The sequence below is a fragment of the Balaenoptera acutorostrata genome, chromosome 16 (assembly GCF_949987535.1).
Source record: "Balaenoptera acutorostrata chromosome 16, mBalAcu1.1, whole genome shotgun sequence".
NCBI lineage: Eukaryota > Metazoa > Chordata > Mammalia > Artiodactyla > Balaenopteridae > Balaenoptera > Balaenoptera acutorostrata.
The window spans coordinates 68,359,020-68,382,697 of NC_080079.1; the positions used below are offsets into that span (position 1 = coordinate 68,359,020).

Below are 23,678 nucleotides of genomic sequence, written 5' to 3' on the forward strand. Positions count from 1 at the left end.
CTGGGGAACTAAGATCCCACAAGCTGCGTGGCGTGACCAAAATAAATAAATAAATAAACAGAATAAAAATACTTTAAAAAATTAAAAAAAAAAAAAAATCTCAGCTAGATTTTTGTAGAAACTGACAGGCTGATCCTAAACTTCAAAGAACCTAGAGTCAATCAATATAATTCATCATCAAAAAAGAAAAAAATATATTATCATCTAAATACATGTATAAAATACATTTAATAAAATGTTTCTCCCTTTTAAAATAAAACCTCTGAGCAAAGTAAAAATAATTTTGGCATATTCATACAGTGGAATATGGCACAGAAATAAAAAAGAAATACAGCTATACAAAGGAACATGACACCAGTATGTTGAGTGCAGCCGCATACAAAAATTACATCTATTTGTCAATGCTTATAAGCAGCCAAAGAACAAGCAAAATTTATCTGTGATAATAAGAATTAGAATGGCAGTTGCCTCTGTGGAAGAATGGATTGACTTGAAGCAGGTCCAGGGCAACTTCTGGGGTAACAGAAATATTATTTATATATTTATTATATAAATTACATTTACTTACATTATATCTCACCACTACTTTAGTATGCATGAACAAAGACATTAGCAGTTTTCTCTCATAGCAGTATCATTATCATATCCCCAAATCACAGCAGTGCCTAAATATCATCTGATGTTCAATTCATATTCACTTTTCTTCAACTGTCCCTGAAGTATCTTTCTACAATGAATGGTTGAGAGTTGAATATTATGTCGTTTTAACCTCTTTTAACCTAGAAACGCCACAGCTCTTCCCTTGTATTTTACTCCATGAACTTGTTGGGAGAAAATCAGTTTTCTTTTTGGATTTATCTAATTCATCCTGGTAGTGCCTTTTACATATCCCTCTATCCCCTACATTTCTTATAAAGAGACTTAACTGAATTCAGATTTAGAAATTAGTCAAGAATACTTTAGAGATGAAGCTGTATATTACATATTGGATCACATCAGTGTACACATGTGTCTTATTTATCTTTCTATTAGTTTGGATAAAATTAACTTGGGGTTCAGGTGATTATACTCTAATTCCTCCATTACAAATCTTTATATTACTCCAGATGACACTTTGGACACTATAAATGTTCAATTCCTAAACACTTTTTTTTAATATAATGGTTTTAGCTTGAGGAAATTATTTAGTAAGAAAAGTGGTGAATTTTAAAATTTTCTTTCACTGTATATTAGATGGGGTTATTTTGTAAAGAAGAGTCTTTCCTTATCACTTATAGTTATTTGGTTACCTTGAAATATAGGTCCTACTAGAAAGGACAGAAAAAAATACTTAAATAACCAACTCTCAGATTAAAGACTTGGTACAAGAGCTACTTCCAAAACAAATGCAGAACCCTCTGGCCTACTTACTTATTTATTTCAAATAACCTAAAATATACAATGAATAATAATGATCGAGTCATTTTTAATCATCAGGATCTGAATTTTGTACAAAAAAGAAGAGTAAGCAGAGGTTTCCATCCTTACCCAGACTTCCTACAAAGATGGTAATATTTTCCATTTCCCCAGAAACTTAGAGGAATTTCTCTGTAAAAATAAAATAATTCAAAATAAAAAAGACAAGAACAATGAGAAATTGCCATCCTGATAGGAAATAGCATGTCCTAGGGGAAAGTAGAGAGGAGCCATTTTTAGGACCCTCCAGGGTCCTAAAATCAGCCTGGGGAAGCTCTCATTAGAATTGAACTAAAAAAGAAAATAATGTGATTAGGATAATACTGATTGTATTTATTGCAACACATATATTGTATGAAACTACATAAGGTACTAAAGAATTTATGAGTAAAATATGATGCTTGGGATTTTCTTCTTAGAAATAATTCAGTAGTGGGAGGGTATAATGTTTGAGGTGACACAAAATTGTACTTGTATTAGTATTGGTGAGGTGAAGTATGCAGTACATGAGGTTTTGTTACACTGCTCTCTTTACTTTTGTGTATTTATCTTTTTTCATTAAGAAATTTATGAATTCATAATGATTAATAAAAAATGGAAAACTGCATAAAGTGTATATGTCACTTTTGGAGGTAGCTATTTATTGTGGATCTGACTTTTGACAGATTCTATTACTTAAATATTTCAAAACAATGGTTTGTTTCTATAGGAAATCATTAAAATGTCTGTCAAAGCATTAAAATTTCTATCAGTATTTTTCTCTCCTCTTTGATAGATACAGATGAAATAATCTCTTTCAGTAATTTAATGGAGTGAATTATTCTATCTGAAAACAGACCTGGAAGTGGTGAATCTACTTAGGCAAATCAGTAACACTTGACAATATGAATTGATTGTTTCTTTTAATAATTTTGAAAGGAGTATCTCATGAGAATTTTGAAACATGAGATCAAGGGGTAGACAGAAATGTGACATCAAAGATTGTATATGAAGACCCACTGTTGGTGAGTTGAGATCCAGGTTGTAGTCCAAACTCTGTTATAAGAGCACAATTATTTAATGGCCTTGTTCTTTCAGATGTAAAATAGAATTTTGAATAGAGAAGATCTCCATTTCTACAGGTGGTGGTTGGGTTAAGAGGTGTGAGTCAGTGTGAAGCACACTTCACTAACAAAAGAATAATCAAAAAATCCTGCATTCACTATATTCTGTTAAATATAGTTTAGCAAACAGCTAAACTATATTTTTAAACATAAAATGGTAAATAACAAAGGTAAATTTTTAGAGAAATAATGTTAAAGCATAACACAAATGACCTATTAGCTTGACTTTACTTTTTATATTAACATATGTTTTCTTTAATTTTTAAAAATTAATTCAGTATTTCCAATAGTTTATTCCATGGAATCAGAGCTCCATTAGAGTCTTTGGAAAAACACAGGGATAGGATCCTTTGGTAAAATCAGTTTGGGAAACATATGCCTTCTTTTGAAAACTTACAAAGCATGTTTACATTTGTGAGAAGACTTCAGGAAAGACTTGGTTAAGCTTCATTTAATCCAGAATTTCCCAAGCACATCTGACTATAGAACTCTTTGTAGGTATGTAATGCCACTGTGGAAGTAGTGCTGTTTCTCTTTCTTTTTAACAAGACAAATGTATTATACAATTACTCTATGGCATACACTGTGCTAGGCCCAGGAACCACAAAGGTGAAGTTTTGGGGGTAAATCAGTCTTATATCTCTTCTTTTATGGCTCTCTATCCTTATGTTATTGTTCTCCTACCTGTGGGAGAAAATATATAACAGGGATTTCTAAATTGTTTGGGGATATTTGTCAAAATGCACACGCCTACTCCACTCACCTCCATTATTCTTCTTCCCAATATGTGAATAATTTTCAAGGAGGAAAAGAAATGTGCATTAAAATAATACATACTTTGATTCTAAAACTGATCATCCCATTTTATAACTACTGCCCTAGTTGCCAGAACCCCTGAAACTGAACCATGATACCAGTATTCTATATGCTAAATCAGCTTTTCCATATCTTTTTCTCCCACTTGCCTTGCTTTTACAAACATCAGCAAGCATAGCCCTTTGTTTTAATCCCTCTCTGATACCGATAATGGGTGGTCATGAACTTTAATCAGATAGAAGAATCCTCCTACTAGTCAGCTATTAAATCACAATGCCAGTAAACCTGTTATAAAACACTTTACTAAGAAATATGGATGCCTTCTCTTTGTACAAAGCATAATAGAGAATGTAAAGAAACTTAAGTCTGGGAACCATCACCTGAAAGGCTTGAGATGTTTACTTATGGACAGTTAGATAAGAGGGAAGACGTTCATTCAGTCAAGTACAAATAGAAACTGAGAATGCAGCAAGAGTCACTGAGCAGGAGTTCTCTCTGGATAATCACCGTCAACTTTCATGCAATGAGAAGGGCTTCCAAAATGAGAGTACAAGATAAATAAAGTCACATAGGATAGAAAGAAAGAGGCACATTTAGAATAAACTTATATTTATAATATATTTGACTAGATCAGAACATTAAAGTGGGAAAATTTGGCAAGATATTTTAGGATTGGATTATAAAGGGGGAGGTCAATAGTGTCACAAGCAGAATAAAGATTAAGTCAGAAAAAGAGAGATTGCTTCAAGATGGCAGAGTAGGACATGTTCTCACTCCCTCTTGTGAGAGTACTGGAATCACAACTAACTGCTGAACAATCACCAACAGGAAGATACTGGACCTCACCAAAGAAGATACCCCATATCCAAAGACAAAGAAGAAGCCGTAATGAGACAGTAGGAGGGGTGCAAATACAATAAAATCAAATCCCAAAACTGCTGGGTGGGTGACTCACAAACTAGGGAACACTTACACCCAGAAGTCCACCCACTGGAGTGAAGGTTCTGAGTCCCACGTCAGGGGGGTGGGGTCTGGCAATGGAAGGAGGAATGTCTAGAGAATCAGACTTTGAAGGCTAGTGGGAGTTCCACAGGACTGGGGGAAACAGAGACTCCACTCTTGGAGGGCACAGACAAAGTAATGTGTGCATTGGAACCCAGGGGAAGGAGCAGTGACCCCATAGGAGAATGAACCAGACCTACCTGCTAGTGTTGGAGGGTCTCCTGCAGAGACAGGGGGTGGCTGTGGCTTACCACGTGGACAAGGACACTGGCAGCAGAAGTTCTGAGACGTACTCCTTGGCATGAGCCCTCCCAGAGTCCGCCATTAGCCCCACCAAAGAGACGGGTAGGCTCCAGTGCTGGGATGCTTCAGGCCAAACAACCAACAGGGAAGGAACTCAGCCCCACTCATCAGCAGAGAAGCAGATTAAAGTTTTACTGAGCTCTGCCCACCAGAGCAACACCCAGCTCTACCCACCACCAGTCCCTCCTATCAGGAAGCTTGCACAAGCCTCTTAGATAGCCTCATCCACCAGAGGGCAGACAGCAGAACCAAGAAGAACTACAATCCTGCAGCCTGTGGTAGGAAAACCACATTCACAGAAAGATACACAAGATGAAAAGGCAGAGGGCTATGTACCAGATGAAGGAACAAGATAAAACCCTAGAAAAACAATTAAATGAAGTAGAGATAGGCAACCTTCCAGAAAAATAATTCAGAATAATGATAGTGAAGATGATCGAGGACCTCGGGAAAAGAATGGAGGCAAAGATCCAGAAGATGCAAGAAATGTTCAACAAAGACCTAGAAGAATTAAAGAACAAACACCTAGAAGAATTAAAGAAGAAACAAACAGAGATGAACAATACAGTGACTGAAATGAAAAATACACTGGAAGGAATCAATAGCAGAATAACTGAGGCAGAAGAACAGACAAGTGACCTGGAAGACAGAATGGTGGAATTCACTGCTGTGGAACAGAATAAAGAAAAACGGATGAAAAGAAATGAAGACAGCCTAAGACACCTCTGGGACAATATTAAATTCACCAACATTCACATGACAGGGGTCCCAGAAGGAGAAGAGAGAGAGAAAGGAACCGAGAAAATATCTGAAGAGATTATAGTCAAAAACTTCCCTAACGTGGGAAAGGAAATAGCCACCCAAGTCCAAGAAACACAGAGAGTACCAGGCAGGAGAAACCCAAGGAGAAACACACTGAGACACATAGGAATCAAATGGACAAAAATTAAAGACAAAAATTATTGAAAGCAACAAGGGAAAAATGACAAATAACATACAAGGGAATTCCCATAAGGTTAACAACTGATTTCTCACTAGAAACGCTACAAGCCAGAAAGGAGTGGCACGATATATTTAAAGTGATGAAACGGAAGAACCTACAACCAAGATTACTGTACCTGGCAAGGATCTCATTCAGATTCGATGGAGAAATCAAAAGCTTTACAGACAAGCAAAAGCTAAGAGAATTCAGCACCACCAAACCAGCACTACAGTAAATGCTAAAGGAACTTCTCTAGGTGGAAAACACAAGAGAAGAAAAGGACATACAAAAACAAACCCAAAACAATGAAGAAAATGGGCATAGGAACATACAGATCAATAATCACCTTAAACATGAATGGATTAAATGCTCCAACCAAAAGACACAGGTTCGCTGAATGGATACAAAAGCAAGAGCCATATGTATGCTGTCTACAAGAGACCCACTTCAGACCTAGGGATACATACAGACTGAAAGTGAGGGGATGGAAAAAGATATTCCATGCTAATGGAAATCAAAAGAAACCTGGAGAAGCAGTTCTCATATCAGATAAAGTAGACTTAAAATAAAGAATGTTAAAAGAGACAAGGAAGGACACTAGATAATGATCAAGGGATCAATCCAAGAAGAAGATATAACAATTATAAATATATATGCACCAACATAGGAGCACGTCAGTACATAAGGCAACTGCTAACAGCTATAAAAGAGGAAATCAACAGTAACACAATAATAGTGGGGGACTTTAACACCTCACTTACACCAATGGACAGATCATCCAGACAGAAAATTAATAAGGAAACACAAGCTTTAAATGACACAATAGACCAGATAGATTTAACTGATATTTATTGGACATACCATCCAAAACCAGCAGATTATACTTTCTTCTCAAGTGCACATGGAACATTCTCCAGAATAGATTACATCTTAGGTCACTAATCAAGCCTCAGTAAATTTAAGAAAATTGAAATCATATCAAGCATCTTTTCCGACCACAAGGCTATGAGATTAGAAATCAATTACAGGGAAAAATCATCAAAAACACAAACACACGGAGACTAAAAAATACGTTACTAAATAACCAAGAAATCAAAGAGGAAATCAAAAAATACCAGAGACAAATAACAACGAAAACATGATGATCAAAACTTATGGGATGCAGCAAAAGTAGTTCTAAGAAGGAAGTTTATAGCAATACAATCCTACCTCAAGAAACAAGAAAAATCTCAAATAAACAATCTAAACTTACACCTAAAGGAACTAGAGAAAGAAGAAAAAACAAAACCCAAAGTTAGGAGAAGGAAAGAAATCATAAAGATCAGAACAGAAATAAATGAAATAGAAAAAAAAACAATAGCAAAGATCAATAAAACTAAAAGCTGGTTCTTTGAAAAGATAAACAAAATTGATAAACCTTTAGTCAGACTCAACAAGAAAAAGAGAGTGAAGACTCAAATCAATAAAATTAGAAATGAAAAAGAAGAAGATACAATGGACACTGCAGAAATACAAGGCATCATAAGAGACTACTACAAGCAACTCTATGCCAATAAAATGGACAACCTGGAAGAAATGGACAAATTCTTAAGAAGGTATAAGCTTCCAAGACTGAACCAGGAAGAAACAGAAAATATGAACAGACCAATCACAAGTAATGAAATTGGAACTGTGATTAAATATCTTCCAACAAACAAAAGTCCACGACCAGATGGCTTCACAGGTGAATTCTATTAAACATTTAGAGAAGAGCTAACACACATCCTTCTCAAACTCTTCCAAAAAATTGCAGAGGAAGGAGTACTGTCAAACTCATTCTATGAGGCCACCATCAACCTGATACCAAAACCAGACAGAGATACTATAAAAGAAGAAAATTACAGACCAATATCACTGATGAATAAAGATGCAAAAATCCTCATCAAATACTAGCATCAGAATCCAACAACACATTAAAAGGATCATACACCATGATGAAGTGGGATTTATCCCAGGGATGCAAGGATTCTTCAATATATGCATATCAATCAATGTGATACACAATATTAATAAATGGAAGAATAAAAACTATATGATCATCTCAATAGATGCAGAAAAGCTTTTGACAAAATTCAACACCCATTTCTGATAAAAACTCTCCAGAAAGTGGGCACAGAGGGAACTTACCTCGACATAATAAAGTCCATATATGTCAAACCCACAGCAAACAATCCTCTCAATGGTGAAAAACTGAAAGCATTTCCTCTAAGATCAGGAACAAGACAAGGATGTCCACTCTCACCACTATTATTCAACATAGTCTTGGAAGTCCTAGACATGGCAATCAGAGAAGAGAAAGAAATAAAAGGAATACAAATTGGAAAAGAAGAAGTAAAACTGTCACTGTTGGCAGATGACATGAGACTATATATAGATAATCCTAAAGATGCCACCAGGGCTTCCCTGGTGGCGCATTGGTTAAGAATCTGCCTGCCACTGCAGGGGACATAGGTTCGAGCCCTGGTCCGGGAGGATCCCACATGCTGTGGAGTAACAAAGCCCATTCGTCGCAGCTGCTGAGCCTGCGTGCCACAACTACTGAAACCTGTATGCCTGGAGCCCGTGCTCCACTACAAGAGAAGCCACCGCAGTGAGAAGCCTGCACACCACAACAAAGAGCGGCCCCCGCTCACCACAACTAGAGAAAGCCCGTGGACAGCAATGAAGACCCAACACAGCCAAAAATATAAATAAATAAATAAATAAATAAATAAATAAATAAATAAATAAAGATGCCACCAGAAAAATACTAGAGCTAATCAATGAATTTGGTAAAGTTGCAGGATACAAAATTAATGCACAGAAATCCTTTGCATTCCTATACACTAACAATGAAAAATCAGAAAGAGAAATTAAGGAAACAATCCCATTAGCCACTGCAACAAAAAAGAATAAAATACCTAGGAATAAATCTACCTAAGGAGGTAAAAGACCTGTACTTAGAAAACTAAAAGACACTGATGAAGGAAATCAAAGATAACACAAACAGATGGAGATATACCATGTTCTTGGATTGGAAGAATCAATATTGTGAAAATGCCTATACTACCCAAAGCAATCTACAGGTTCAATGCAATCCCTATCAAATTACCAGTGGCATTTTTTTTACAGAACTAGAACAAAAAATCTTAAAATTTCTATGGAGACACAAAAGACCCCGAATAGCCAAAGTAGTGTTGAGAAAGAAAAACGGAGCTGGAAGAATCAGACGCCCTGACTTCAGACTGTACTAGAAAGCTACAGTAATCAAGACAATATCGTACTGGCACAAAAACAGAAATATAGATCAATGGAACAGGATAGAAAGCCCAGAGATAAACCCATGCACATATGGTCACCTTATTTTTGATAAAGGATGCAAGAATATACAATGGAGAAAAGACAGTCTCTTCAATAAGTGGTGCTGGGAAAACTGGACAGCTACATGGAAAAGAATGAACACTCCCTAACACCATACACAAAAATAAACTCAAAATGGATTAAAGACCTAAATGTAAGACCGGATACTATATAAAACTCTTAGAGGAAAACATAGGAAGAACACTCTTTGACATAAATCACAGCAAGATCTTTTTGACCCACCTCTTAGAGTAATGGAAATAAAAACAAAAATAAACAAATGAGGCCTAATGAAACTTAAAAGCTTTTGCACAGCAAAGGAACCATAAACAAGATGAAAAGACAACTCTCAGAATGGGAGAAAATATTTGCAAAAAAATCAACGGACAAAGGACTAATCTCCAAAATATATAAACAGCTCATGCAGGTCAATATTAAAAAAACAAACAACTCAATCAAAAAATGGGCAGAAGACCTAAATAGACATTTCTCCAAAGAAGACATACAGATGGCCAAGAGGCACATGAAAAGCTGCTCAACATCACTAATTATTAGAGAAATGCAAATCAAAACTACAATGAGGTATCACCTCACACTGTTTAGAATGGGCATCATCAGAAAATCTACAAACAACAAATGCTGGAGAGGGTGTGGAGAAAGGGGAACCCTCTTGCACTGTTGGTGGGAATGTAAATTGATACAGCCACTATGGAGAACAGTATGGAGGTTCCTTAAAAACTAAACTTTTAAAACTTTTATATTAATTCTAGAATAATGACAAATAATAACGTATTTATATATTGTGTGGAGCAGGAAAGAAGGGTGCATGGCAGAGAGGACAGCTAACAAGGAAACCTAAAAAGCCTTTAGTCATAAATAAAATATAAATATATTTGTTTGCTCTGCATTCTAAATTTTAGGACAGAAATTTGTCTGAGTCTTAATTTCAATTATTAAAATGCAATAAATAAATAAATAGAGTAATGCTCTTTCTTAGCTGGCCTTTGTTTCTTTATTGCTGTTACCTAGGATTGAATTTCCCAACACATGTGATAAAAAGTGTTGGTTTAGTGTGCATGCATCAGAATTACCTGGTAGACTTGGTAACCCACAGGTTACTGAGCCCCACCCCCAAATTGTCTGATTCAAAAGGTCTGGGTGGGGCCTGAAAACTTTATTTCTAACAAGTTCCCATTTGGTGCCGATATTGCTGGTCTTTGAACCATGCTTTGAAGAAAACTACTGGTATAATGGAATATGTATTAACAAATAAAATTTTTCATTGTGCTATGAATTGGGAACATTCGGTTAGGAACCTCAGGTAGGCTGGTTTCTTTTCTGCAGTATTCCTGAAAACATTTAATATAAAATGTATTTTATAAATATTGCCAAAGAAATACTGCAACAGGTGGCGTTATACAGGCAGGGAAAACTATTCAAGACTATTGAAATAGGGGAGAGAGACTGAACTCCTCTCTATTGAAACAAAAGTTAGGAGTTTTTAAGCCGTGAGGTGAGCTAGTGGAAAAGTACTAGATGACTTTAGATGGAAGGGTGGTGACTGTGCAGGCCATCTGTATTTGCTAGTGATACCTGCCCCAGAGACAGGGAGACGGGCACTTTATCTTTCCTGATGACTACATTTCACAGGAATGGCTCCCAGATGCTTGAGAGAGACCTTCCTGGTTTGTAAAACTGGTAAGAGACTGAAGGAAGATTTACATCTCAAAGGGACAGAGAAAGAACTTACAATTGCCAGTTTTCTATAGTAATTGTTCTAAGAAAAAGGGCACTGAAGACTTATAGAATTTGACCAGTTTTTTTTTTTTTTTTTTGGATGATATTGAAGATAATCATGTTGTTAGTCAGCAATCATATTTCTAACTGCCACTGTTCTAAGAAAAAGGGGACTAGATTCAGGAATAAACCTATCTAATGTGTAGTCAAACTGAGGAAAACATTAAGGCTATATGGGTCAAAATCCAAAATGAAAGTGTAATATGTTGTTTCCAAAATAATTTGTCTTGGAACTACTCTTTTGAAGGAGCACCTTCTGGTATTATTTCTCTGAAGAATATCTAAGAAACTTTGCTCTATGAGAAGGCTTCTGTCCAAGGCTAAAAAGTTCTCAACAAATGCCACTTAAGCTCTTTATGCTGTTAATTGCCAAACCAAACTGAATATTCCTCTGAGTAGCAATTGCTTAAAGGAATAAATGGCACAATAAGGTCTTGAAGCCTGGACATGGGAAACACATAAGGTAAAATCTGGTATTTATTTTTAGAATGATAACACATTAATTAACTTTGATGTGAATATGTTGCATATATATGGCCGTAGAAATGCTTAGCATTTAGATGTATGTATGCATTTTTAGCTACGTATGTGCTGTCAAAAGTAAGTGCTATATCATATTCATACGCACAAATGCAACCTGGTCTTTATTCTTTCACATTCTTTGTCTTTCTTCCCGCTGTTTTATTTAAGATACAGATAGGTAGAGGTTTTATCTTTGAAACAATTTATTTTTTAATTTAGCCACAGTGTTCAAACATTATTCTAACTTTATGATAAAATACTAGACATTGTTTTTTTTTTTTTTTTGGCTGCACCATATGACGTGTGGGATTTAGTTCCCTGACCAGGGATCGAACCCAGGCGCTGGCAGTGAAAGTGCCAAGTCCTAACTACTGGACCACCAGAGAATTCCTGAAAAACTAGACAGCTTTTAAAAATTATATTTATCATCTCTTTCTTTCTTGATTTAAAAATATGTTTTTATTGTTTAGATTCATTGTATAAGTCAGCAGTCCCCACCTTCCATCCTCCAATCTCCTTTGCTCACTCACAGAGAGAAACACATTTCTAACTATTTTGGGAGGTATTTGCACTGTATGTTTAAATTACACACTTATAATACAATGTATTTATTTTTCAGTTACACATGTTACCTACTGCCTTCCTAATCAGTAAAATGAGGGTTTAGCATTCTTATAAATCTCCTTCCACCTTAAAGGTATTCTTCCAATGTATTCATATCAAAATTTGGGGGCAAATTGTATTATATATTTTCATTATTATGAAATACATAATAATTCATAGTATTATTCACAATTGAGATACATACCATAATGATTACATTTCCTTTCTTATGCATCTCCCCTCCTTCCACCCGAGTTTAGTTAATGCCTCATTAGGTACTTACCTATCCATCTTTTCCCCTAAAGATACTGAAAATAAAAAGGAATCTAAAACACCTTGCTATATGGTCAAACACTTCACGTGATTTTTCAGGGGCTGGGTTTTCTTGGAAATAGATTTTCTGGACCATATCATCCTCCTTCTTCAATCTCCCTGTCACCTATCTGGAGCCTTTTAACTACATAAAATAATTTATGTAGTTATTTTAACCCATCGTGGAAAAAAATCCTTAAAATAGAGATTTTTTTCAAAATATCTATGAGGAGAAAACCTTGAGGGGAGAGGGTTCCATTTTTGAAGCTCCATCCCAGAGAAAAAAGTTCCAGACAATAAAAGTAAAATGCTCTCATATCACTTATTCTCTCATGGCCTCTGCCCAACCTAACCATCCCCTGCTGATATATACAGCTGTTTTCCTAAAACACACACACACACCAGCAACAGCAACAAAAAACAACAATCATTCTCTTTTTTGAGATTTAAGGATTTCTTGGGAGCAAGCTGCTCTATCATCCTACTTTTTCTCCTTTAATGTTATTTTGTAGGTTATGTTTTTCCAGCTTTTGAATATAAAAGAGAAAATTATTTAATCAAAGTGAAAACTTTTGCTGCCAGTACTAATGAAACCAACACCAGAAACTGACTTCTAATTTTAATCCTCTACTATATGTCAACTGTTATGGTAGTTGTTCTTAGATACATTTTCTCCCTCTCAGACCCTCAGGAATCCTGCGAGTCACAACTGTCTTGAACTTGACAAAATATGAGTTATACAAACAAATACTCACATACATACAGAATATGTGTTTGAAACTTTGGAAAGCTCCTACGCATGAGTCCTCATCAACTACTTTATGCAGTTTCCAATAATCTCTCCCTTTGTATTTTCTTACCACCTCCTTTTTTCCAGTAGTAGGAGATTTAATGTGGACTTAAGCTTCAAATAGGATGACAGATTAAAATTACCTTTATTCTTACATTTATTCTTCAGAGTGTATTTTAGTTAGAATTGTTCTCTTCCCTGATCTGAATCTTATTTCATGGTTCTCACCTCAGACTTATTTCCATGTTCTGCTATTTCTTCAAGCTTGGGGTGCCCTTCTTTCTTATGACTTTTTCTCACTTATGTAGTGAATGTGACACATTTTCAAGAACAAAAGAAATGAATAAGTAGTAAAAAAAAATCATATTTTATGTTATCTAGCTTTCATTATATCTGTTTCTATATCTTTCCACCTACTAAGGGAAAAGCAATCTGTGCTCTTTAGGATACATTATTATTAGCATAAAAATTAGACTAAAGTGGACTCAGTCACACTTATTCTCTTATTTTCTGTTACTTATAGATAGCAGAATACACATTTTTGTATTAAACATGCTGTGCTTTCAAAACCCCTTGATACCTCTGTATATAGTACATAAGTTATGACTTATTGAGAAGGTCAATTGTCTGTTTTGGAAAAAAAGACACAGGGTTACATCTCAGACCTGACAGATTTGCTACTTGTGATCTTTGATTTTTGCTGACTGGATATCTCTTTGATTTGAAACACACACAAAAAAGGCCTGCTATGCTCTTGGGCTCTCCAAAGTCTTTTATACAAAGAGATAGGAAGTGAAATGGAAGAACTGGAGAGGAGGAGAGTGAAAAAGAGATTGTGCTTATATATACTCAGTTCTTCACCCTAAATCCTCTTAAGAGAAAGGGAGAAAAGGATCAAAGAACTCATCTATCAGACAAATGCCTACGCTTGGAATTTAGCACTCCACCTCTTGTGCTCTAAACTTTGGAGGTAGTCTTTTGGATTCATTCACAAGGTACTTCTAGTCAACCTCCATAAATTGCTATCAGGAGTACAGAAAATAAAATTAGTCCTTATGATTAGCAAAGTATACCTAACCAGTTTCTTGTCAGTATTTTATAATAAGATAAATGTATTAAGTCTCAGAGTTGGGGTCCACCTGAGGCACTTGGCAAATAATGCAACAGTTTATTTATTGAGTATTGTTATGGATTGAATTGTGTCCCCCCCAAAATTCATATGTTGAAGTCCTAACCCCTAGTACCTGAGAATGTGACCTTATTTGGAAATAGGGTCATTGGAATGTAATTAGTTAAGATAAAGTAATACTGTAGTAGGGTTGGCCCCTAATCTAACATGACAGATATCCTTATAAAAAGGAGAAATGTGGACACAGATATGCACAGGGGACGAACGCCATATGAAGATGAAGGCAGACATTGGGGGGAGGCATCTATAAGCCAAATATTGCCAACAAAGCACCAGAAGCTAGAGGAGGCATGGAACAGATTCCTTCCCATAGTCCTCAGAAGGAACCAATCTGGCAGCACGTTGATCTCAGAATTCCAGACTCCAGAACTGTGAAATAATGTATTTCTGTTGTGGTGGTACTATTTTACAGCAGCCTTAGCAAAACAATTCATGTATCTGTTCACTTAGTGTTGTTGATGAAACTTCCCATCTGGGGAATCTTAATCCTAAACCCATCCTGCTATCTCATGCCATCCATAATTGCTAAAGATTTCCACTACTTGTAATGTTGAACCCATATACAACCATCTCTATCTAAATGGATATATTCTGTGGCCTCTTTCCCCCACTCTTTTCTAGGTGTTTAGATAAACTATAATTTGGCCAGTGTCATTCTATCTTTTCTTCAAATATCCCAAGTTCTTTCCTACTCTAGGCTTTCATACATTTCATTTTCTCTGTTAGAAATACTCTTCCACTCCCTCTTCACCTGCTTAACTCATACAAAGTCTTCAGTTTTTAGCTTAACAATCATCATTATATAAACACTAGTTCTTCCTGCTAATTAATTGCTGAACACCTATATAGTTCACTTGTATTAATGTCTTTATCACCAAATTGATTATTGGTATAACTGATATAATTATTGGTATAATAATATCCGACACCCTTCTAAACAGTAATTTCTAAGAAGGTAGAAATGCAAGATAGTGAAGGTGTTAATCATGTAGACTGTTTGGAATCAAACTCTCTGACTGCAGATCCAGTTTTCTCATTTACCAGCTTTGAGTAACTTTGGGAACATTTTCTAAGGTAACTTAGATAAACCTCAAATTTCCTAAGCTTACTCATTTGAAACAGGATGTGCTTCACAGAGTCGTTGAGAGAATCAACAGTGATAATTCATATAAATCACTTGCACTAGTGTTCATGACACACATTGAGTCATGTTCATTTCATCAGGTCAGTGCCAGGTACATACTAAGCATTTAAATAAATATGTTGGATTAAATTTTTCTGGATTCATTATCTTGTTTTAGAGTGGTTAATAATATGATTTTAGACACCAAAATTAGTGGGGCATAAAGATCAGACAGTTTGTCCACTCAAGACAGCACTTTGGTGGCCATACTTTCCACTTATATATGAACTTGTATAACATGTGAACTTGTATAACAAATCCAAGAGAAATACTGATTTTCGGTGAGGAAGGAAATCTGACATCACATTGGGCTATTACTGTGTATGCGTGTGCGTGTGTGTTAGCCTGGGTCCTACTGGAAACAGATGGCACACTCAAACTGGAAAGTTCAGGGTCAATTTAATAAGGAGATGCTCTACAAAGGTGTGAGCAGCATTTGGGGAATAATGTGGCACCTGAAACGGCTACGACCCTACTTCTTAAGGGACAAAGAAAGGAAATAAATATTAGAATCTGGAGACAGGAGCCTTATAGAAGGAACATCCTGGCAGGAGCTGTGGCGTGGCAAAGAGGCATCAAGAAGGATAACTACCTTGACCTGTCTTGTCTTCTGATCTCACGCTAGTGTCTCTCAATGTTCAAACCTAGAAAGAAGCTTGAGGTAAAGGAAATCTATCGATGATATAATTCCATGCAGGCTATCCTCTCAGGGCAAAGTGTACGGTGAAGAATGGTGCAAATTGGATCTGATAGAGATTTTATATCATTGTTAAATTCTGCTATATCTAAAATTTCTCTCATGCTTGTTTCTATTTTTTTCCCTCTCTCCCTCTGTTTTTGTACATTTTCTTCTCATCTCACACTTATCATGAAAATGAAATGTTAGACTGAATATGGAATTTCCTTGTTTCCTGATCCTTCACCTACCTCATCAATTCCTTTTCTCTCTTATCCAGTTTAAGGAAGATGATGTGTCATTTCAATCAATTAATTTCACCATCAGTACTTGAGCTTTCTCTTTCTACCCCATCAGTCCTACTCAACTCCAACCCACGTTTCTCCACTTATTACTCAGGTTGCTGAGATCTGCTGGAGAAAACCATACAGCCTTACGCACAAGTGCCATTACAAATGTGTGTTCTCCAAACTCAGTTGGGTACTTGATGCCTTCCTGAATACCTCCTTCATATCAGTTATAAAACATCACACTTTTGTACCTCTACATTTAATTTATCCTAATCTCATGGACCAGCAAGCCAGCCAAAAAATATCCTGCTTTAAAATAATATATCACAGATCCCTGTTTTCATTTCAGCCTTTCCTTTGATTCTGTGTGAAGTGGTTCAATATTATCTGAAGGCAGATTGGAAAATTTAAAGATGCATAATGTCAACTCATGAGTAACCACCAAAAAAAAAAAAAAGGCAAGGCATAGCTAATAACAGGATATGCAGCCAATGTGGTGCTTTGAGGGAGACTTAAAGCTCCAAATGTATATATTAAGAAAGAAGAATGATCTTAAAGCGTTGTTTTTATCAAGACAATAAAGGAGAAAAACCTGTGACTGAGGAGTCTGGCTCCATTCCCAAATCCTGTGTGGGATCCTTGAGCCCAACTCTAGGCAATTACCAAGCTTTGCCTGACAGGCCTCATGAGTGAACGCTGCTTTCCCCTCACCAGATTTGGTGCACAACGTTACACTGCAATTTTCTGAAGCAAGTTGCAGTCAAGGACTCAGATTTCCCCCACCCCACTCATCAGCATCCTCATAGGCATATGGGCATTCCTAGCCCTGACCACCTCTTTCAAGGCCTCCTTCTCAGTGCCCGTGGCTGAGGCACTCTACTTCAACTCAGTACCTTCCAACTCCTACCCCTTCCTTCTTTCCTCGTCTTCAGCCCATGGTCCATGAAGAGACAAGAGCCTTTTGTTAAGTCTCTCCTCAGAGACAGCTACCCCTTTCTGTGCTGCATCCATCTGACCCTCTCCTGCCATTCTACGAAGAAAAACAAAATAGCAGGGAGCCAGAGCTTCCATTAACCTCTTGCATTATTCACTGTCCTAGTAAGTGAATAAAGGCTTGATTAGTACTTTCAGTCTTTCTGTCCAATTGACCACCTCAATACCTATTTTGTTGATAATTGTTGCAGAAAAAAGCACTTGAAAAATTCAGCATTCAGGCATGATAAAAACACTCAGCAAACTTGGATCAAAAATGACTTTTTTTTTCCCACTCTGATAATAGATATCAATAAAAATACTACAGCTAGGGTGGGGGTCGGTGCGGAGATTCAGCCATGATGTCGGGATAGGGACTTCTCCCGCAGCGACGTGCTGGCGAGCCTGTGTTGTGGCGTCAGGCTCCCAGGTGACTTTATGGCCAGATGCTGCTCTCCATCGGGATGCTCATGCTGTCGGCCACACAAGTCTATACCATCCTGACTGTGCAGCTCTCTGCATTCCTAAACCTACCGCCTGTAGAAGCGGACATTTTAGCATATAATTTTGAAAACGCGTCTCAGACATTGATGACCTTCCAGCAAGATTTGGTTATAGACTTCCAGCTGAAGGTTTAAAGGGTTTTTTGATTAACTCAAAACCAGAGAACGCCTGTGAACCCACAGTGCCTCCGCCACTAAGAGACAATTCATCTGGCGCTTTCATCGTGTTAATTAGAAGACTTGATTGTAATTTTGATGAAAAGGTTTTAAATGCACAGAGAGCAGGATACAAAGCAGCCATAGTTCACAATGTTGATTCTGATGACCTCATTAGCGTGGGATCCAATGACAGTAAGTACAGATCACAAAATTTGTCCAAGATAGACATAGAGCTAGAAGAAACTGACTTCGTAAAGATCAACTTAAGAAACTCCCTATAAATAAATTCAAAAAAGGAGATGAGTATGATGTATGGGCCATTTGTTTGGATGAATATGAAGATGGAGACAAGCTCAGAATCCTTCCGTGTTCCCATGCTTATCATTGCAAGTGTGTAGCTCCTTGGCTAACTAAAACCAAAAAAAACCTGTCCAGTCTGCAAGCAAAAAGTTGTTCCTTCTCAAGGTGATTCAGACCCTGACACAGATAGTAGTCAAGAAGAAAATGAAGTGTCAGAACATACCCCTTTACTCAGACCTTTGGCTTCTGTCAGCACCCAGTCATTTGGGGCTTTGTTGGAATCCCGCTCACATCAGAACATGACAGGATCTTCAGACTATGAGGAAGAGGACAATGAAGATACTGACAGCAGTGATGCAGAAAACGAAGTTAATGAACATAGTGTTGTGGTCCAACTGCAGCCTGATGGTGAACAGGATTACAACATAGCAAACACTGTTTGACCTTCAGAGGGTATTGGGTTATTTCCCTTTAAAATGTTTATTTAGGCATATAGTTTTTTTGCTCCCTTCAGAGATTTCTGTAGAAATAACTTATTTTTTAGTATTCTACAGGTTAATCAGATTACTGAAACAGGTTTTTTTGATCTGGTGTTTATCTGCAGGAGTGTACTTCGTTTCACTAATAACTAATACAGACTGGTGCTGTAACTCAAGCATCAAATCAGCTCTTCTTTTGGAATGAAATATTGCCAAAACATTAAAAAAAAAAAATTCCTCAGTATAGCTTACAATGAAGACCTAGATCACAGTATGCAAATGTTTCATGTTTTTACATACAAGGTCAGTTCTGTGGCCACCTAGCATGAGCTAAGCCAACTCCCATCTCCATAAAGTTACGTAGAGTTGCTGAGCTGGAATATGCTTGTTCTGGTATTTCTGCCGTCATTAGTGAGAGGTGACAAGGTAAGTTAGCATTTTTCTTCCTATCAGCACCACAGAGACTCAAAGCTGTCTTTTTCCTTTCTATTGCCAAGTAGTCTTATCCTGATAGGAACAGTCTGTACTAGGGCAGATTGCAAAAGTTTTTTTTTTTTTTTTTTTTTAAGGTTTTTAATACTATAGTGTTATGCATGAACTTGACTTATTGGCTAATGTCTCTGGACTTTAGTTACTGAATTTCAGTATCCTTAAGGATTTTTGTGTTATTGTGATCAAAGCAAAAAGAAAATGCTGTATAAAAATACCAAACTTCAGTAACTGTTAATACTCAGATCATATACCTCTTAAAAAAGAGCATCTTATGCTAATTAGCTCTGCTAAACTATGTACAGAGGAAATTGTTCAAGTATTGGATTTGCAAATATTGCTTATGTTTAACAGAACTGATGATGTATTTAAACAATGTATTATGAAAAGCTAAATTATACATTATTGTAACTGTAGAAAATATAGATTTATGTATAGTCAAAATGTTAAGAATTTTTATATGGCCTTGTATGAAGGGAGTTTGAATGTTAATAAACACGTTTTCCACTTTAAGAACTGGCAATAAATAAATAAATAAATAAATGAATAAATAAAAATACTACAACTAACATCATACTTAATGAAAGCTTCCCTGGTAAGATTTGTAGAATGAAAGAAAGATAATTCTTCCCACTTCTATTCAATGTTGTATTGAGCCTAGTCAGTGCAATACAATCAAACAAACAAAAAATAACAGGCATACAGATTGGACAGGAAGAAACAAAATTGTCTTTTCTGGCAGGTGACATAATTTTATATGATATAAATCTTACAAAATTTGCAAAGAATTTATTAGAATAAGTGAGATTAATAAGTTTCCCATAGGCAAAATAAATATACAAAATGCATTTGGTTTCTTATTGCCTAGCAATAAACAATTGGAAATTGAAAGCAAAATAACATTGATAAAACATAAAAATACCTAAAATAGTTAGAGATAAATTATTTCAAAATATTTAAAGACCTATTCAATGAAAAAATCTAAAAAAAAAAAAAAATTGCAGAGAAATTAAAGAACATATAGCAAATGAGGAAATACTATGTTTGTGGACGGGAAGACTCAATATTTTTTAAGATTATCCACCATTTGAATCTATGGATTTAATATAATCCTGCTCAAAATCCCAGCATACTTATTCGGTTAGAATTGACAAGGCAATTCTAAAATTTATGTGAAATTGCAAAGGATCAATAAACAATTTAAAAAGAAAATAACAACATTGGAGAACATAATATTATCAGATTTTAAGACTGTACAAATACACACATAATATGAAAAATTGACAATTGGACTTAAAAAAAATTAAAATTTTCTGCTTTTTCAAAGACACCACTAAAAAAATAAAAAAGCATATCACAGACTTCAAAGAACTATATATGACATATGAATATGTATATTTATATGTAATTCTGATAAATAAATATATATGTGTATTTACTTGATAAAAGAACTGTATGCTGAATGTATAAAGAACACTAACAATTCAATAATAAGACTAAAACACCAATAAAAAATGGACAAACTATTTAAACCAGACACTTCACAAAAGAAGATATATAGACAAACACATGAAAAGATATTTAGCCACTGTGGAAATTCAAACTAAATCACAAGCAGATAATACTACATATCAATAGATTGGCTAAGTTTACAAGAATTGGCTATACCAGTTATGGTGAGGATATCAGCAACTGGAATTCTTATATACTGCTGGTAGAAATGCAAAATGATACAACCACTTTGGAACAGTTTGGAGTTTCTTATTAATTTCAACCTACAATTACCGTATGACCCAACAACTTCACTCCTAGATGTGTTTCGAGGAGAAATTAAGCTTTACATCAACACAAAGACTTTACCTGATTGTTCCTATCAGTTTTATTTGTTGTAGTCCCAAACTGTAAATAGCTCAAATCTACCAACAGTTAAATGAATAAACAAATTGTGGTATAGTCAAAGAATAGATTACTTCTCAAAATAACATGAAACAAACTACTGAGGAACACAAGAGGATTGTAAATATTACAAACACTATGAGACAAAGAAGCTAGACTCCAAAAAACTATGTACCATATTATTCTACTCACATGAAACTCTAGAAAATATAAATTGAATGTATAGTGACAGAAGGATCATCAGTGGTTGCCTGGAGCCATTGTTGGGAGGAGATGATTGCCAGGGAAAGGCAAATTTTGGGTGGATGAAAATACTGTGTCTTGACTGAGGTGGTGATTACTCAAAAATTTAAATTTGTCAAAACTAGAATGCTTACCTAAATGTCCATTGACAGATAAATGGATAAAGACATATATACAATGGAATATTACTCAGCCATAAAAAGGAATGAAATTTAGTTATGTGTAGTGAGGTGGATGGGCCTAGAGTCTGTCATGCAGAGTGATGTAAGTCAGAAAGAGAAAAACAAATACCGTATGCTAACACACATATATGGAATCTAAAAAAAACAGTACTGATGAACTTAGTGGCAGGGCAGGAATAAAGACGCAGACATAGAGAATGGACTTGAGGACATGGGGGGGAAGGGGAGGGGTAGCTGGGATGAAGGGAGAAAGTAGCAGTGACATATATACACTACCAAATGTAAAATAGATAGCTAGTGGGAAGCTGCTGCACAGCACAGGGAGATCAGCTTGATGTTTTGTGACGACCTAGAGGGGTGGGATGGGAGGGTGGGAGGGAGACGCAAGAAGGTGGGGATATGGGGATATAGGTATAGATATAGCTGATTCACTTTGTTGTACAGCAGAAACACAACATTGTAAAGCAACTATACTTCAATAAAGTTGTAAAAAAAATAAATAAAAAATAAAAACAACAACAAAAACTAGCATGGTTAAAATGGTTGTATTTTACTGTATACAAATCATATCTCAATAAACTTAATTTTATAAATTACAAAAAATCAACCCCACTATAGAAATCAAAAAGTCTTCCGTGATTTTAGAAAGTTCCAAGAGTTCTTTGTATTAAAACACTAGGATGTAAAATTGAATACTTCTGAGAAAGACAACATCATGCTTCTAGATTCTAAAATGGCCTTAACTATAAAAAGATCCAATGACTTTCTATTGAAATTTAAAAATACACATATTTTAATATTTGCTTTCATATTGGAAAGGTTAAAAATGATTAAAAAAACAGTCAGAGACAAAGCATTTGATCAAGCATGAAACATTTAACTCTCACTGTGAATTTCTATGGTTTCAGGCTTAAAAGTCTTTAAGAGAACAGAAAAAAAGAACTGATCAACAATGTAAGAGAACAAATGAATAATGTAAGAGACAAAAGGCTTAGAGGACCAGGTCAGGTTAGGCACACAAGGTGTATCCACAAGGTCAATCCCACAGAGGAGCTGAACCCCACTTTCGTCAAACCTACAATAATAAGGTCCATAGGTGACTCAGAGCCTCTCAAAATCATTGCAACTTTTCTACCCTGAAACATTTCTCACAGTTTTTTTATTTTTATTTTTTTCTTTCTTTATTTTTATACAGCTGGCTCTTATTAGTTATCTATTTTATGCATATTAGTGAATATATGTCAATCCCAATCTCCCAATTCATCCTCTCCCCCGCTTTCCCCCCTTGGTGTCCATACGTTTGTTCTCTACATCTGTGTCTCTATTTCTTCCTTGCAAACCAGTTCATCTGTACCATTTTTCTAGATTCCACATATATGCGTTAATATACGATATTTGTTTTTCTCTTTCTGACTTACTCCACTCTGTATGACAGTCTCTAGGTCCATCCACATCTCTGCAAATGACCCAATTTTGTTCCTTTTTATGGCTGAGTAATATTCCATTGTATATATGTACCACATCTTCTTTATCCATTCATCTGTTGATGGGCATTTACGTTGCTTCCATGACCTGGCTATTGTAAATAGTGCTGCAATGAACATTGGGGTGCATGTGTCTTTTTTAATTATGGTTTTCTCTGGGTATATGCCCAGTAGTGGGATCGCTGGGTCATATGGTAATTCTATTTTTAGTGTTTTAAGGAACCTCCATACTGTTTTCCATAGTGGCTGTATCAATTTACATTCCCACCAACAGTGCAAGAGAGTTCCCTTTTCTCCACACTCTCTCCAGCATTTGTTGTTTGTAGATTTTCTGATGATGTCCATTCTTACCTGTGTGAGGTGATGCCTCGTAGTTTTGATATGCATTTCTGTATTAATTAATGGTATTGAGCAGCTTTTCATGTGCCTCTTGGCCATCTGTATGTCTTCCTTGGAGAAATGTCTATTTAGGTCTTCTGCCCATTTTTTGATTGGGTTGTCTTCTTAATATTGATTTCTCATACAGTTTTTTTTTTTTTCAAACATCTTTATTGAAGTATAATTGCCTTA

At 35.8% G+C, this 23,678-nt stretch overlaps 1 pseudogene; it reads left to right on the forward strand.

The window, feature by feature from the left end:
* The first annotated feature begins 17,819 nt into the window (after positions 1 to 17,819).
* On the forward strand, positions 17,820 to 18,778 carry LOC103012719 (E3 ubiquitin-protein ligase RNF13-like; annotated as a pseudogene).
* Positions 18,779 to 23,678: the final 4,900 nt, after the last annotated feature.